This window comes from Haliotis rubra, unplaced genomic scaffold (genome assembly GCF_003918875.1).
Source record: "Haliotis rubra isolate DU_JTF1 unplaced genomic scaffold, ASM391887v1 Scf726, whole genome shotgun sequence".
NCBI classification, from domain to species: Eukaryota; Metazoa; Mollusca; class Gastropoda; order Lepetellida; family Haliotidae; genus Haliotis; species Haliotis rubra.
In genome coordinates this window covers 22,701-37,669 of record NW_025767442.1, presented here as the reverse complement: position 1 = coordinate 37,669, position 14,969 = coordinate 22,701, and the positions used below count along the sequence as shown (strand labels likewise).

The 14,969-nt window shown below is 42.0% G+C and overlaps 1 long non-coding RNA gene across 1 annotated transcript; it reads right to left on the bottom strand.

The window, feature by feature from the left end:
• Positions 1-6,174: 6,174 nt before the first annotated feature.
• LOC124259521 lies at positions 6,175-6,989 on the bottom strand. Its single transcript, XR_006893858.1, has 2 exons — positions 6,949-6,989; positions 6,175-6,314 (listed from the first exon to the last, which is right to left on the bottom strand). It is a non-coding gene; the product is annotated as an uncharacterized LOC124259521 (long non-coding RNA).
• Between the last annotated feature and the right edge of the window lie 7,980 nt (positions 6,990-14,969).

The window sequence follows — 14,969 nt, the reverse complement described above, 5'->3', positions numbered from 1 at the left end:
CCTCTCAGTAATCGTAATCACAAAGACTATCAGTAACTCCCATACTTTAACATAGAGTTTCCACGACGGTCGAGCGCCTTATGATCACAGCCTGGAGGAACGTAAAACGCACCAGATTCCTACTAAAGAAAGGGGTGTCAATACTACAGTGCTTACACTTTATGTGAAGTTGCTGTCAAGTTCATTTTGTCAACTTGTTTCTGAGGGATATGGACACACCCAACAAACAGGTGTTCGATTCTGGGCATACTTGACTTTCAGACACTGCAAGCTGTACATACAGATCCCATTTCCTACATACCAAGGTCCCACAAGTATATGTTATAATTCTCTGATAACAGCAATATACTCAGGTGGAATATAAAGGTGGGTTGCATCAATTGTGTGCCGTACATGTGTCGATGCTACGGGTGCAGAAGTGTCAGTACTACTCAGTATGTACCACTCATTCTCTCAACAAATGGGCACATTTGACCATATCAAAAGTTTGCAATTTAGTCAATGTATATACATTAACTATAAGTTTATTTCCAGAGTGGAGTATTAGGTACATAGAAATACAACAAGAGTTGTCAAGTAATCTTTTGCTTTAAAACATACTGTTTTGTGACTCAAAGTTATCGCTTCGAGTTTCCAAAATGCTAGCTAATTAATAATCACATTATGGTAGAAGCTTCATTCATAAATACACTGGGTGTGTATTGAGGTATAAAAGATGAATTCTTTTTCTTTCTTTTCTTACTGTAGTGGAGAGGTATTCTATGGGATAAAATACCAAATAACTATCATGGAGATATGAGGCGAGGTTCCTCGAGAGATCTTCAAAGGTCACTTATCTTTGGCCCAGAAAACGTGTCCGCGTACTTAAAAGAGCTAGATCATTTGGCTCTTTGTGGGATATTCACTAAATACCAAATGTTTGGAGACAAAGAACATTTTTTTTTTAGAAGCCCACATAGAAACTATAATGAAATCTCACTTAAGAATTAATATCAAGAATGAAGTATTCAAAATGTGTTTGATTCTTAAAATGGGTTCCATGAACACATATACAAGAAATGTAACGCATAATACCGCTCCTTAGGTAGCAATCGCCTGATAGCAGTATAAGATTTTCTGAAATAATACTACCTATTTCACTTCAACAAATTAAGATGAGGGGAAAAGCGACATAAATCGCTTCAAGCAACTATAATAATAATATGTTCAAATCAGTTGAATTCATAACTTACATTTTCACATCCATGCCTGATGTTCACATTATCCTACCTTGACTCTCATCACGTTATCAGCGACATTTTAAAATCTGGTTCATGGTTTTAAGTGAATTAATATACTCCATATCATCAGTAAGGTTTAATTTAGAAAAAAAACAAACAGACTTTTCACTTATTTGAAAGATTTAACTACTCTCTGCTTTTCAACAGCATCCCGCTTCAGCATTCTCTTGAAATTTGACTACAGGAACTTATCTTTTACCTTTTAAGACATCAGAAACCATGCTTGACATCAACCGCGCTTAGGCTGGCCAGAAACATTCGCTTTATACTCCAAAAAGGGACGGTTGGGTAGCCCAGTGGATAAACGCTCGCTTGTCACGCCGTGGAGTCCAACATAAGCACAATGTGCAAAGCTCTTTTCTGGGTGTCCCCGCCCGATGTGCTTGAATACACCCGAATCGCGGGGAGTAAACTCCAACTCACTAACTCACTTCTCCCCAAAGAGATTGGGCTGTTCATTATATCTCCATCTACATGTATACTCATGTTTTACCCCAAATATACTCAAGGGTATCTAGAGTTACATTTATAATACTACATACAAAACAATCCGCCAACAACATGGGTACAATTGTGCACAGAGTATCAGTAGCTAAGGTATTAGCGATTTCCAAAATTCCAAATGGCCTAAAATCCAAAAGCTTTTCAATAAAATTGTGTTCCATTTAGTTTTGGGCATTAAAATGATGATAATGCATGAACACACATCGAATCAATTCATTTACGACATACTAGTTAAGCGTCAAAAGCATTTAATAATATTAAAGATTATGAAAGGGATGTTTTTCTTTAAAAGTCCATGAAAAACTGGATACTGTGGTGGGAAATGTACATTTACCAAGTCTTAATGTACATTTCTCTATAATTTATACATAGTTCGTCAACTTATATAGTTCACAATCAGCCACAACCAAGACTGACTGACTGACTGAGTTTGGTTTCACGCTTTTAGCGTATTCAAGCTACATCCTTAATTTGGGAGACGCAAGAAATGATGTACTTCACATTGTACCCGTATTAGGGGATTCGAACCAGGGTCTTCCGGTGGCCAGATTAGCAGCTTTAACCACTAGGCTACCCCACCGCCCGCCACAGCCGAATTACAGAATGGGAATGGTTTGTATGAACAAAGGAGTTTTCTATGTTTCCCTTACATTCCTATTAGACAAAGCATGTCTAAATTTTTGCCAAAGTTTCACTTTCGTTATTTGATCATATACTACCCATCAAAGTTTATACTCACCTGAACCCTCACTATATGGTATCTATATATTATGGTTACGCCGAGAAGATCGTTCTCCACCTAACTTGGGGGGAACCCACTACTTGAACTTTAATGCGAATGAATTGCACAAAGGATCATGCATCAAAATATAGAAAGCATGTGCAAATATATCGTTCATGTGAACAGCTGCGTTTTTATTGGCAGGTTTGTTGGGAAATCATGGTTACCGCTGATTTTTCGTCATTTCTACAGAACTTAAGGCAGTAAATGTTTTCGCGTTCGCGAATTTGTTTTACAATTTTATCAGTTCATGTGTAAAACGAGGTACCTTCTGACTGAGATGGAATATTTGCAAAATCAGAGTTTAGAACGGGTTTGACTACAGATTAAAATTGGCTACATTTACACTGAGTGAGTCTAAACTTTTGATGGGTGTAGTATATTTTGGGTGATACTGAAGATTGCACCGTTCATAGTTCTGCCGCCTCAGGACTCTATATGGCATGAGGTGGGTCAAAATAGTGGCGATATACACATGAAGTCGTATTGGGCTGAACAACATTGGAATAAAAATTCTGGAGTGTACTGGTATACGTTACATTTCAACCAAAGCATTACGGTACTTTCTGTAAATAGTAATTACATTTAGTGATTGACACTAAATCGCGGTTATCAAAACCATTCTCTTGCATCAACCGCATTTTGCTTCCTGCGTTCTCGTGTTTTGCTCTGCATTCTGTTATCTGCAGCCATGGTTACGTCCTTAGTTACCAAGTCACATCATGTATTAAACGCTTTGATGCCGATTACGTCACTTTCTAGATATCATTGGCCGATCTTATGGTGCCATTAGCTTCATTGGTAAAAATCATTACGATCTGTTCTTCATTTTAGATCATGCCGGAAAGGAAGGCGATATCAACCACCGGCTCGTGAGGGAAGGGGCCAAAGCAGCCAAAGAGACGCCGGCTGTCGCCAGTGGGTACAAGGTGGTAACATTTCTGGGAATGGTGAGTCCTGCAATAGTATATTAAATCGCTTCGCCCCCATCTGCATCGGTTGAAATTTCCGATTTCCACATCCCGGTAAAAGGCAATTCCCAATTATTCCGGGACAGCTTGAAGCAATTCTTAAATTGCTTTCAAACCAAGGTAATCTTCAGAACCGGTTGTCTCCCTACCGTCGTGTCTGACATTTCAGTTCCCTCTTCGCCCATCGCCATTAGCGTGTGGCGGCTCCGGAAATTGGTGCTCCCGCGTGGAAACCCAGGCCACCCGCTGACAAAATCTACAGCGGGAATTAAGGACAGTCTTTCAATACTTCCCTGAAAATGTGAACAGGTTTTTAGATAATAGCGAAAATGGAACTGGCGATAAGCTATTAGAGGCGATGGTGTCTCTCGTCCGCCGCCAGCAATGCTTGGGGGTAGAAGCCAATCGCACTGTTGGTGCATGGACATGGCATTTCCTTATTTTTATGTGGATTTACATGTCAAAACATTTTCACTAGGTATTTACAGGGAATGTTGTCATGCCTCTGAATCCATCACCTTAATGCTGCCTGGCTTGACGGGAGGGATGGAGGGTGTATGATCCACAAATAATTCCATCCACGGAAATAACGAGGGATCCCACAGCACATGCTGACACCCCAACAGATCAAATGCGTGCCAATACTGGGGTAGAATTAATGTCAAAAATAGTAAACATGAATTACCATTTAATATTTGTTGGGACTTCAACAGGGGGAACTGTCAACGTCAATCCTGTAAATACCCACTGAAATTAATGCCAGAACTGTGGAGAGTCTGAGTGCAACATCAGAGCTGTTTTCGTCCTGTCGTCCGTCGGGCGTCAGCTGCCACGGTGCAAATACACTTACAGCAGTATAGGCGAATGTCTGAGGCACCAACTCAGGTCAGCGTAAGTAACATGTTGGAATCTCTTCACTTGTATTCGCTGGTTAACCCTTCTGATGCACACTCATTGTATTATGGCTTTTCTATGCGGTTTTAAGCTTAAGTTTCCGGAAATTTTACCAGCGTCTTCAGAATGTCTAAAAATCTGTCATCAGTAGATGCTGTGGAGTGCGAGGAGGTTGTTGTTGAAAAGCTGAACAAAGAGGTCACCTAGGTAGAATGGCAGGTCCTTTTTGATGATCCACCGCTTCCTACATACCCAAGTATCACCAATCCCGGTTCGTTCGAAGAAATAGACGGTGGAATTCGGTCAGTAAGCTCTCTCTGATAATTTTTGGATTTACGTTGCCACCATTTATCCTTATCCATGGGGTGACTCTATAACGATAACCAACAAGACTGTTCTGTTTGTATTCGCGGCTTTAATGAGCTGTGGAGATGGTAAAACTGTCGTTAGACTTATGCAATGACATAGCTTCGTAGAGATGAAACACCAGTGGCCAGACTTATATGCACTTCGCTGAAGGCTAGACAAGCCGTGTTGCCATGCAGAAGCGTCATAGGGCATTGTTTGGCGATGCTTTTCGAACAAAATCACATTACATTTCACGTAAAGGGTATTATGACATTATTTTTAAAGTTTGTGGTGCTGTATTCTAAAGGTGGGCCCTAGTAGCCCTAACCTAGCCCTAACCGCTTGAATTAATCCTAATAAATGAAGATGCGTTGACCAAAGTGCATCCAACTGTATCCCCCTAACTGTATCCCTATTCTTCCAACTGTATCCCTAACATTAAGAGGTTCCACACACCAGACCTGTCCGGGGCTACAGGGTGGGCCCTTCTTCAACTGAAGGACAAAACATCCATTGACCTGCACACATCTCCTGTGTAACCTTCACCCCATCCCAGCACCCTAGACAGGTCATTTCCTGTGCCAAAGCGGTAATATACACACTAAGTGGGGCTTCTGGAACAAAGGGTATGGGATAGAATACTAAAACATATTATCAAAAACATACATACATTAGAATCAAGAAATGCCTTGGTAGTTCCGTACAGATATATGAATTTGGTCATTTTGTATTGGATCCAGAAAGGACTGCTCGAAGTGCTTCTGGTTGAAAACTTCAGGAAATACTATAAAATTTACTATAAGAATATAGGTGCATTATTGGGTGCACTGATTGAATACTTGTCTAGGGTGGATGCAAAATATACCTACCTTGAACTGTAGCTTCTCCTATAGACTTGAGGGACCCAGCCGATGGTGCCATCACCCCCACACACAAGGAACCGCACAGGGATGAGAGGGAGAAAGTGGCACCACTCAACGCAGGGGCCACTCTCCGGGGAATGTCATGGAGATCTATCACCCTAGTAACACAATACACAGGGTAATGAAAGCATTTTGTACCCAGATGGTGGTGATTGGCCCAAAATAGTCCTACCTGAAACTACCAAACATACCAAAGAAACTGTATAGTATTAATAATGCTTCTTCCCATGCCAAGCTCTCCCTGAGGATAGAGCAGGGTCAGTTCACATTTTGTCCCACAAAGCAAGTGGTTTAATATGTTTGTACTCAAATTCAACGTATGCAAGGAGGCCCAGATAAAGCTGCGTATCCGAGGGTAAAATCATAGAATTACGCGTTGAAAATAATTGTTGTTGCATTACCAATTCACGCATTTAAAATGTTAGATAGATGAAGTTTAAAACAAATCGTCACGGAATATATTTATAAAAATGAAACTTTAGCGTAATAGAAAAAGACATGATTGCTATCAAGTTCTACTGTTAGTATAGGACAAGTGTTGTACTGTCAGTTATAGGATGAGTGATTTTTTATGAAATCATTTCCATTATATTTAAGTTTGGTTTTGATTACGCTGCCTCATTTTTCCATTGACTGCTAGTTTACAGTAACATCGGTAAAATGTGTGAATTTAAATGGCTTCCGTATTTTACCCCATTCCGTAATCATTACATCTTCTGCTTACCACATCATTCATGAGGTCCGATATAACCTTAGTGTTGATTATATATATTTTACATAAAACTGTAATTAAAATTACACAATGCTAGGTTATATTTCTTTGGGGTTAAATAATAGTACTCTGTATTATATTTTACTGCCGACTGCGTCAGAATTCGCCCGATTATATTATTGTGCATGTTTGAACTTGATCACCGGAAACATGTGCACAACTGATTTAACTATTTCGGCTCAGATACACACGGTAATCTTAATCCCTGCAAATAATACAATGCCCAGCAAAACAACTTAGAACTTAAAGGTAAAAATAATCTTGTCTAGTGATCTTTAATTGCAAATTTTACGTCTCTACTGACAAAGTCGTCTTCTGTTTGTTTGTTCGCTTGAAGTGATCGATGTTGTTTTCCTTCCCCTACCTGAAAAAGTTTGTGAAAGCGTAACCCATGGATAAGGCGACCCCCTTCTACAGACTGCTTTTTGGGTCCTCAAAATTAGGACTTATAGCGGTAATATACGGTAGGTATGACATAAGGCCAGAACATGCCGTCTTAGTAAAACTTACTCAATGGCATAAACTCAATGGTGAGAATAAAATGACTGATATCACACACATATTTGAAGCAGTGGGTAACAGAAAAAGACATACCCACTCAACATTCATAATACCCACTCCAAAAATACAGTGGGTACAGTACCTACATGAGCTAAATCTTATCTTCTGGATTAGTTGCCTGCAAATGCGACCAAGCATGGGTTACTGAGAGACCAATTCTTGAATCTTCACTGGTCTTAACTCAGATGAATGAACATACCTGTGCTGGGTTTCAGTATTGCCGCGGAGATGCTTGCAGAACGTAATTCCCCCATCATTTGTTCCCACTCTTCCTGTTGCTATGACAATCCGGGAGACCATTCTGGAATGGAAGGTTTGCGGACGAACTTCCACAATGAGATGTTTTACGACCTTTGAGCCCTACCCACTTAAAGTTCAAAGGCAGTTCCGGAGTTACAATTTCTTTACAGTTGGCTATATCACAGATATTTCTTATTGAATTTTAGTGCGTCAGTGATGATGGCGGGCGGCTGACTGGCACAGCAAGCATCCGCCCGATCCACACAGCTCTGGGGAGTTGCCACAGTCTTCACCACACACATCACAGGCGGCTGCACAAAGGGAGGTTGCCACCTGGAATCGCACTGGTGATGCGTTACGCACCATTAATGCACACCTGTTTACGGTTGAACTTCTTCCACCTTGCTTATCATGCTGTGGCCAGTGCATTTACCGCGCGCGCATGCCGCCGCGAGGTCACACCTGGCCCGTGAATGATGTGGTACACGCTGATGTTGTGCAGTGATGTGTAGGTTCTGTAGAACAGGTTACATCATGAAACCATCGATGCCCCTTACGTGCTTATATCTCGGACAAGGCGCTTCCTTAGTGTCACAGGATACTGTATCACGTCGGTACAAGCCGGGACAGGTACCACAAAGAAGAGCATAGCCAACATTGCCCCAATGGCCTTATGCATTATCATCCATCTACAACACATGAAATACAATTGGTTGGAAACATACTATTGATCAAATAAAACAGTCAAACATTCACTCTGTATCTTGGTTGATTGCATGTCAATCGATATCACAGTTGTATAGTAGATCAATGCTCATGGCGTCAATCAGTGGATCGTCTGGTCCAGACTCAAGTTAATTACAGACCAATATCATACAACTGACATTGTGTTAAAGTATTAACAATAAACAGAAACAAACAAAACATGGTGTCTTGGCGAGGTAAGTTTTAGCTATATGGCGGTCTGTAAATAAAGCGAGTCTGGACCGATTCTTTCGATCAACAGCATGAGCACCCGATCTCATGAATTGGGATATGATGATAGCAAGCAGGTTACTGGAGATCCAATTCTAACCAAGATATTCCGCGGGTTAAACATGGTGTGACTGGCTACAACCCTATCACCCGTATGGTACTATCAGTTAAAGGTAAACAAAAGTATGGATTTGTTGTTTCTTCATGTAATACAAATTTGCTTATTATGGACTAATATTTGGCATGTTTTACTTGTGTGTTCAGGGCTATTCTTGCTGTCGCGGCTTAACACCTATATGTCTGGTGATAACAAAGGATTTACGATGTAAAAGAGGTTCAAGTCAAACTGACATTTGCTTTTTGTTGTTGATTTATGCTTAAAATGTAAAAGCATGACCAGTAACCATTAAGGTTACTGTGAAATGTTTTGGTGAGCGTGATTCGATCATATGTGAGGAAATTCAAAGGAAGATTCCCTTGGTTGTCAACAAAGGTCTTCCCAGCTCGTAGGAAGACCAGTTTGTTGAGTTGCTGACGCTAATTTGGCTACCTGATGATTACACAGGTTAATTAAAGAAGTGTCAACTGGGCGGCTTAAGGTGGGTTCTGTTTTCCTTTAAAATGCTAGACTGGAAATGGGTACAAACATGATACCTCTGAATTACATGATACCAAACATGATATACTAAAATCTAACCCCAAACCTAACCCTAAACCCTCGAAATAATCTAATAAATAGGAATACATTTCAAGCCCAGGGGTTACCGGCGGAACTCTTACCTAACATTTTCTCTGCCAATATACATTTATGACATCTCTTTCCAAAACTCGCCTGTAGATATTAATCAATGTAACTGTTTCAACACATTGTAGACCCAACGGGTTGCATACCGCTAGTGAGAACCTCTTCTGATGTCCCTTGCGAGACGACGACTTGAAACCACCAATAACAGCATCCTCCTGTGTATATGCGTGTTATACAACAACTGGCTAACGCTGACGTGTATTTTGTGACCTGTCACTGACTGGTGGGAGGAAACTGCGATCTCGAACATGCCTAGAATGTTCAGCGTATGGCGTGTATGCATTTAGAATGTTTATTTCCGTAAAAAACAATACTCATCATTGAAGAGTTCTACAGTTCAAGGGACGCAATCAAAGAATATTTTACACTTTGAATCAGCTCGGTCTAAAATCTATCAATCCGGCCATGCCTATATCTTCTAAGCATTCATATCCTCCCAGAAATTGCGTGAGCGGTCTGACTTCTCGACGGTTGGAATGTAGCGCCAGTGGTATATGGCCGTCTTAATGAAGACCCGCAGACAAAATACGGCGTGCATGAACCATCGTCGGATGTTGTCGAATGTTGGCACGTTCTCCGGATGTCCACTGAGGGAGGAGATACAGTTCTCGACCGAGGATCAGTAACGCCGCTGACCGGGCAAAAATCGTGCCACTTCTATGAAGATAAACAACTTCTGAAGTGGATTTCATCGTGAAGAATCTGGGTTGCAGACTTTTTACAAGCCCGAGGTTATCGGTGACAAAATTGCATTAAAGACGATGTGAACTGTGTTGGTGAGAGGCAATTCGTAAACAGTTTGGAGGAAAGCTGATGACCATTACTTACTTCAGGCTTGAAATATCCCTTCACAAGGTCGTGAAATCACGCAGTCAATACCTATTTCGCCGGAACTTCCGTAGTTCCGGCTTAAGGGATTTACTGGCTGCTTTTAAATCTCCAGAGACTTCTCAAAGGGTCTTTATAAAACAATACAGCTTCACAGTCACGAGTTAACTTGGAAGGCAGCTGGCGACATCGCTACTCACGCAAAGTTCAGATTAAAACAAATGACATTGATTAAAATAAGGTCCCACTCATTATCCGACAACGTCATTTTGGTGTGTGTTTCCACACAAACCTCTCCCGATAATTTCAGTATAAATCTTTACTAATTACGTGATGCATAGTCTTAACTAGGCTTCAAAATTGATTTTGAATTCTTAGTAACCAAGAAGTTACAATGTTTATCCTTCTGACTTGGGAATATCTTTCATCCTCCAATCGGTTAGGACCAATCACTAGGGTTGGCAATGGTCCCACGATGTTTATGCTTCTTGATTATGCTTTTACCATAAAACTATGCTTTTTGCATCCACATATTGTCGTTTTCTGTACCCTCGAAAGATATTGGAATTCAGTTTACTGCGTGACCAATCTGGTTTGATCACGCTTGTTCGGAAGTTGATTTTGTTCCTAGAAATTCCGGGTCTAAAGGAATGAGATGATGCTGGCAATACCTATCTATCAAAATATCAGTTTGCCTAAAAATACGCAAACAATATAAGTCTCCACTAAGGTAAATGAATGACCAACTCATTCGTTCATGATTCGTGATTTCCATGGATCTAAGTTCATAAAGGTTCAACAATACGCTATATTTGATGCCTCGTGCTCTGTTCATATTCCTGCCGTACTAGTTGCCATTCATTGTACCCATATAGTTTATATTATTCATGCCGTACTGGTTATATTCATGCCGTACTGGTTCTACAAGCGAGCAAAATCTCTCAGGTTTTAATGGTGATCTATTTTATTCATGTCTTGAATTGATCTACATTAGCCATACATGCGTCCATAAGGCTGCAATGAGATAAATGAACGCTACTCACTGTATGTGAAGAACTCGTCCCCGATGTGTGTTCAGCTATTGGTTTCTCCCACCAGATTGGCTTCCAGCTGCAACAGATGCACAGCATACGTCATTGTCAGCATGCAACGGGGACGTACATGCCCTGATGAACTCTGCCCTCATTACGAAGTAGCATTATATATCAAAATTATCGGTATGTCAGTACATAAAAGACAATAACTCAATATTTGTACTACTATTGTAAATTCAGCATTTTATGCATAGCAGGGTTCGGAAATACCTGCCTGTCCAAACAGCCAGGGACGGTTATTTTGAACACGGACTGCCAGATTCTCAAATTCCCTCCTGCCCGACAGTCCGGTTAAAAGGATTTATACATGTATATATGGAAGATATTTTCTCGTGGGCAGGTAAGTTTCTTTGGTCAGGGGCTGGCAAGTTTAAATCTAACCAACCCTGGTCTCGGCTGAATTTTTGGGAGGTTTCCTTACCCTGCCATAAGGGCAGCAGGAATTCATTTGTGGTTCAAGCCAGTCACCACTCCAAGGTCAGGTTCTGATTCCCCACAGTGGGTGCAAAACGTGAAATCTGTTTCTGGTAGTCTCTGGAATATTGCCATAAGCGGCGCAATAACACACTCCAGCCACTCATTTATGTGCTCATTGGCTCCTAAGTTCCAGAAAATGTAAATCTATAACTTAATTTGAACCTTTAAAGCCTAGCATGTCCGATGTTTATTAAAATGGCTAGGTAGGATGCAAAGTGAGGTATTTCCAGTTTACAGTATAGGCGCAACGAATCACCAGTAAGCTTGAAACCAAGTAGCTTGAAAAAATGAATGGTAAAGTCTTACCAGAATTATTCTCATTATTCATCATTGATCATACTATGTTTTGTATTGCATTACCATGCTTCTATCGACACTTTATAGTAAAATCTAGATTCATATTGGAAACAAGGGCATCTCTATATTGCTTTTCATTTTAAGATAATTTCAGATGCAGTTCATCAATTATTAGTTATACATACGGCAGCATTAACACTCGTTCTATAATCCGATAGCCTCGCTACGCCGTCAGGACCATACTAACTCGCTATCAGTGAGGCCAACGTCGTGACCAACCATTTCCCCTATTCATTAGGCTGCGGTACTTGCAGCGGCCTTTCGCCGAGGAACATGCAGGATCGCATTGCAAGCGCGGATTGGCGAGGTTGGTGGCAATAAGGCGTATGAGGGCGTGTCGGTTATGGGGCGAGGTGTTGTGCGTGGCTATTGTGGCTGGCCAATTTGGGTGGGCCGTCTGCTGGCCAGCTGATGCCCTTTGTTCAATATGGTATCTGGGCCCCACTGGTGTCGATAAACATGCAAAAACATGATGATCGATGATGAGCTCAATGGGCCTGACCGAACTTTACCATTCATTTTTCGAAGCACTTGATTTTCGAAGCTGCCAGCAGACTAGACCGCTACCAACCCTCTTCGCCGTCGGTTTATCGTTAGCAAAGTTCAGTATGGGCATTTCCTGCTGTGTGAGCTTGTAAATGGTGGCTGGTGTTATTGCATATGAAGAACATAACAGATTTCGTTTTGTACCCGCGTGAGGCCGAAGACGCTTTAGATGGTATGCTACTGAAATAACGCACCCATGTTTGAGGGCCATCGAAACTTCCCAGCTTCGGCCAGCTCCGGTGGATTTAACGCCAGCCCTACCTGCCCACAAAATATCTTCATATACGTAATACATAAACAGCCGGACTTTGTCGAGCCTGGCGATCACGCCTGGCCAGATGCGACGTCGTCGAACACTGCTATGCGCAACTATTGTACGAATATTGGAGTTGTCTTTATGTGACATACTGACACTGATATATGCTGTAATGAGAACTTGAGTTCGTAATGCCGTCCCCGTTGCGTAACGATGGCATGATGTACATGCCGTGCCATCATTACGGCTGGCACGGTTATTCGAACAGTTCTTTCACGTAATTCAGTTCATTTATCTTCATTTATTAATATACAGTAACGAATCAGTCAGACATCGGATGCCGTTAAACTGCAATTTGGGCGCTGGCACCGTTTGGTACGTAACCGAGCGCGTATGTGGTGAAACGGCATCAGCTCCTGGCGGCTATTGTGAACCAGATCAATAATCTGGTGAATGATTGGTCATCAGTGAACTTATGACCCGATGCATTTTACCCGACCCGATCTCGTCTGGGCGGAATTTCGAACAAAATCAGCACCGGGCACTGAAACGTGATCCAGGCTGAATTGATGCGCAAAATGAATTTCCAACATCTTTCGAACGACGACGTGGATGCAAAACGCCAGTTTCATGATGGCGCTCAATCGGAACGGTAATTGATCTGGCACCGATGAGGATGAAGGATATTCGAAGTCGAAGGGTGCATTACGATACTGGAATTCGAATCGGCTGAACATGCGTCGCGTAAGATTACAGTATCGGGGAGGAACGGTAAAACTGGCGTTTGTCGAGGACGCTGTTTACGTCGTATTTGTTGTTCGGTGGAAAATTATTCAGCACCAGGACCAACAAATTGACTGTATTCGTTATCAAAACAACGGAGAAGTCTCTGGAATTTGAAAACGGCCGGTAAATCCCGCAAACCGCGGAGTTCCGGCTGACTGCGTGTTCGACGCTTGTAATGACATTTCGAGCGCCTGAAACTGTGGCGGTGCATCGGCTTCTGAAACTGATTTACGACACACAGTTCATCGTCTTGACTTTGAACTGACGATGACCTTTCGAGCTTCAAGAATGCGGCTCAATTTCACGATGACAATTTCGCCAGTTGTCTGGAAGCTGAACGATTTTACGTGAACTTCCCGTCGGCGAACTGTCTCTCCCTCGATGTTGACCGAGAACGTGCCAGCTTGCGCTGCGGTCAGACGACGCCGCTGGCTACATTCAACCGCTGCATACTTTTCTGGATATGAATAACTTGGGCATGGCCGATTGACGTTACCCGAACCGAAGGGGCTATTGCGTGGCGTCGCGAATCGGAAACTTTCTTCGATGACCAGTATTGTTTGCGAATAGCTCTAATGTTGCCTTATGCGACATTCAGGCGTAATTCGAGAGATCTTATTTCATAAATGACGAACTCTGAAATACGCGTCGGCGATCCAGCGCAAGCTGCGCTAAAGGAGATGTTATTGATGACGTTTATCAGCAGCGCGGCTGTTGTCTACGTGTGTTGGTGATTACATTGATTATATCTTTACGGAGTTTTGAAGATATTGATCGCCAATGACCAACGGAACGGTGGAAATTCCGCCGTGGCTACGCTTAATGTGATATTAGCGAGTTGACTCGGGGTTTAGGTATGTATCATGTTTGGTATCATCAGGTACGTCGTATTTGTGCCCGATCTGGCGACACGGAAAACAGAACTCACCGCCTATTATTGTCGAGTGCTGAAGTGCTCTGTTCTTTCCATTGTTTAACCAGGGGATCTCACAATTCGCCTTATGATCGGTCACGCTTCATAAAATTTCGCAACGGCTGGTTACTGTTCGTGCTGCAATCAACGGCAAGCAAATCGAACATATTTTCAACAATCACCAGTTTATGCTGGAATGTTGCTTCGCAGCCCTGAACAGAACGTAAACCGTAATAACAATTTGCTGATACGTGAAACAACAAATCCATACTTTGTTTACGCTGATAATTTTCATACGACGACGGTGGTCACGTGAATCTTGGTTGGAACCGACTTTATATCCCAGTGGCATTGGGCTAGGTGCTCGCTCTTTGTTACGATCAGGTTGTCTGGTCGGGCACCGTGTTTGAACGCGTACGCTGCTTCCTAACGTTTCTTCGTTTATTGATGCGGCAACTGTGATCACAGCTGTTATTGATCTGATGAAGATATGTGAGAATGCATCGATGAACCCGATTTCAGCGAGGCCGGAATTCAGATGGTATCGGCGTTGTGAACGGCTGGTTGAAAGTTCGAAAATCTTCAAACAATTATTGCGATGAAGGAGTGATACGTCACCGGTAACCTCCTTTATGCGTGATATTATTCGACATCCCCG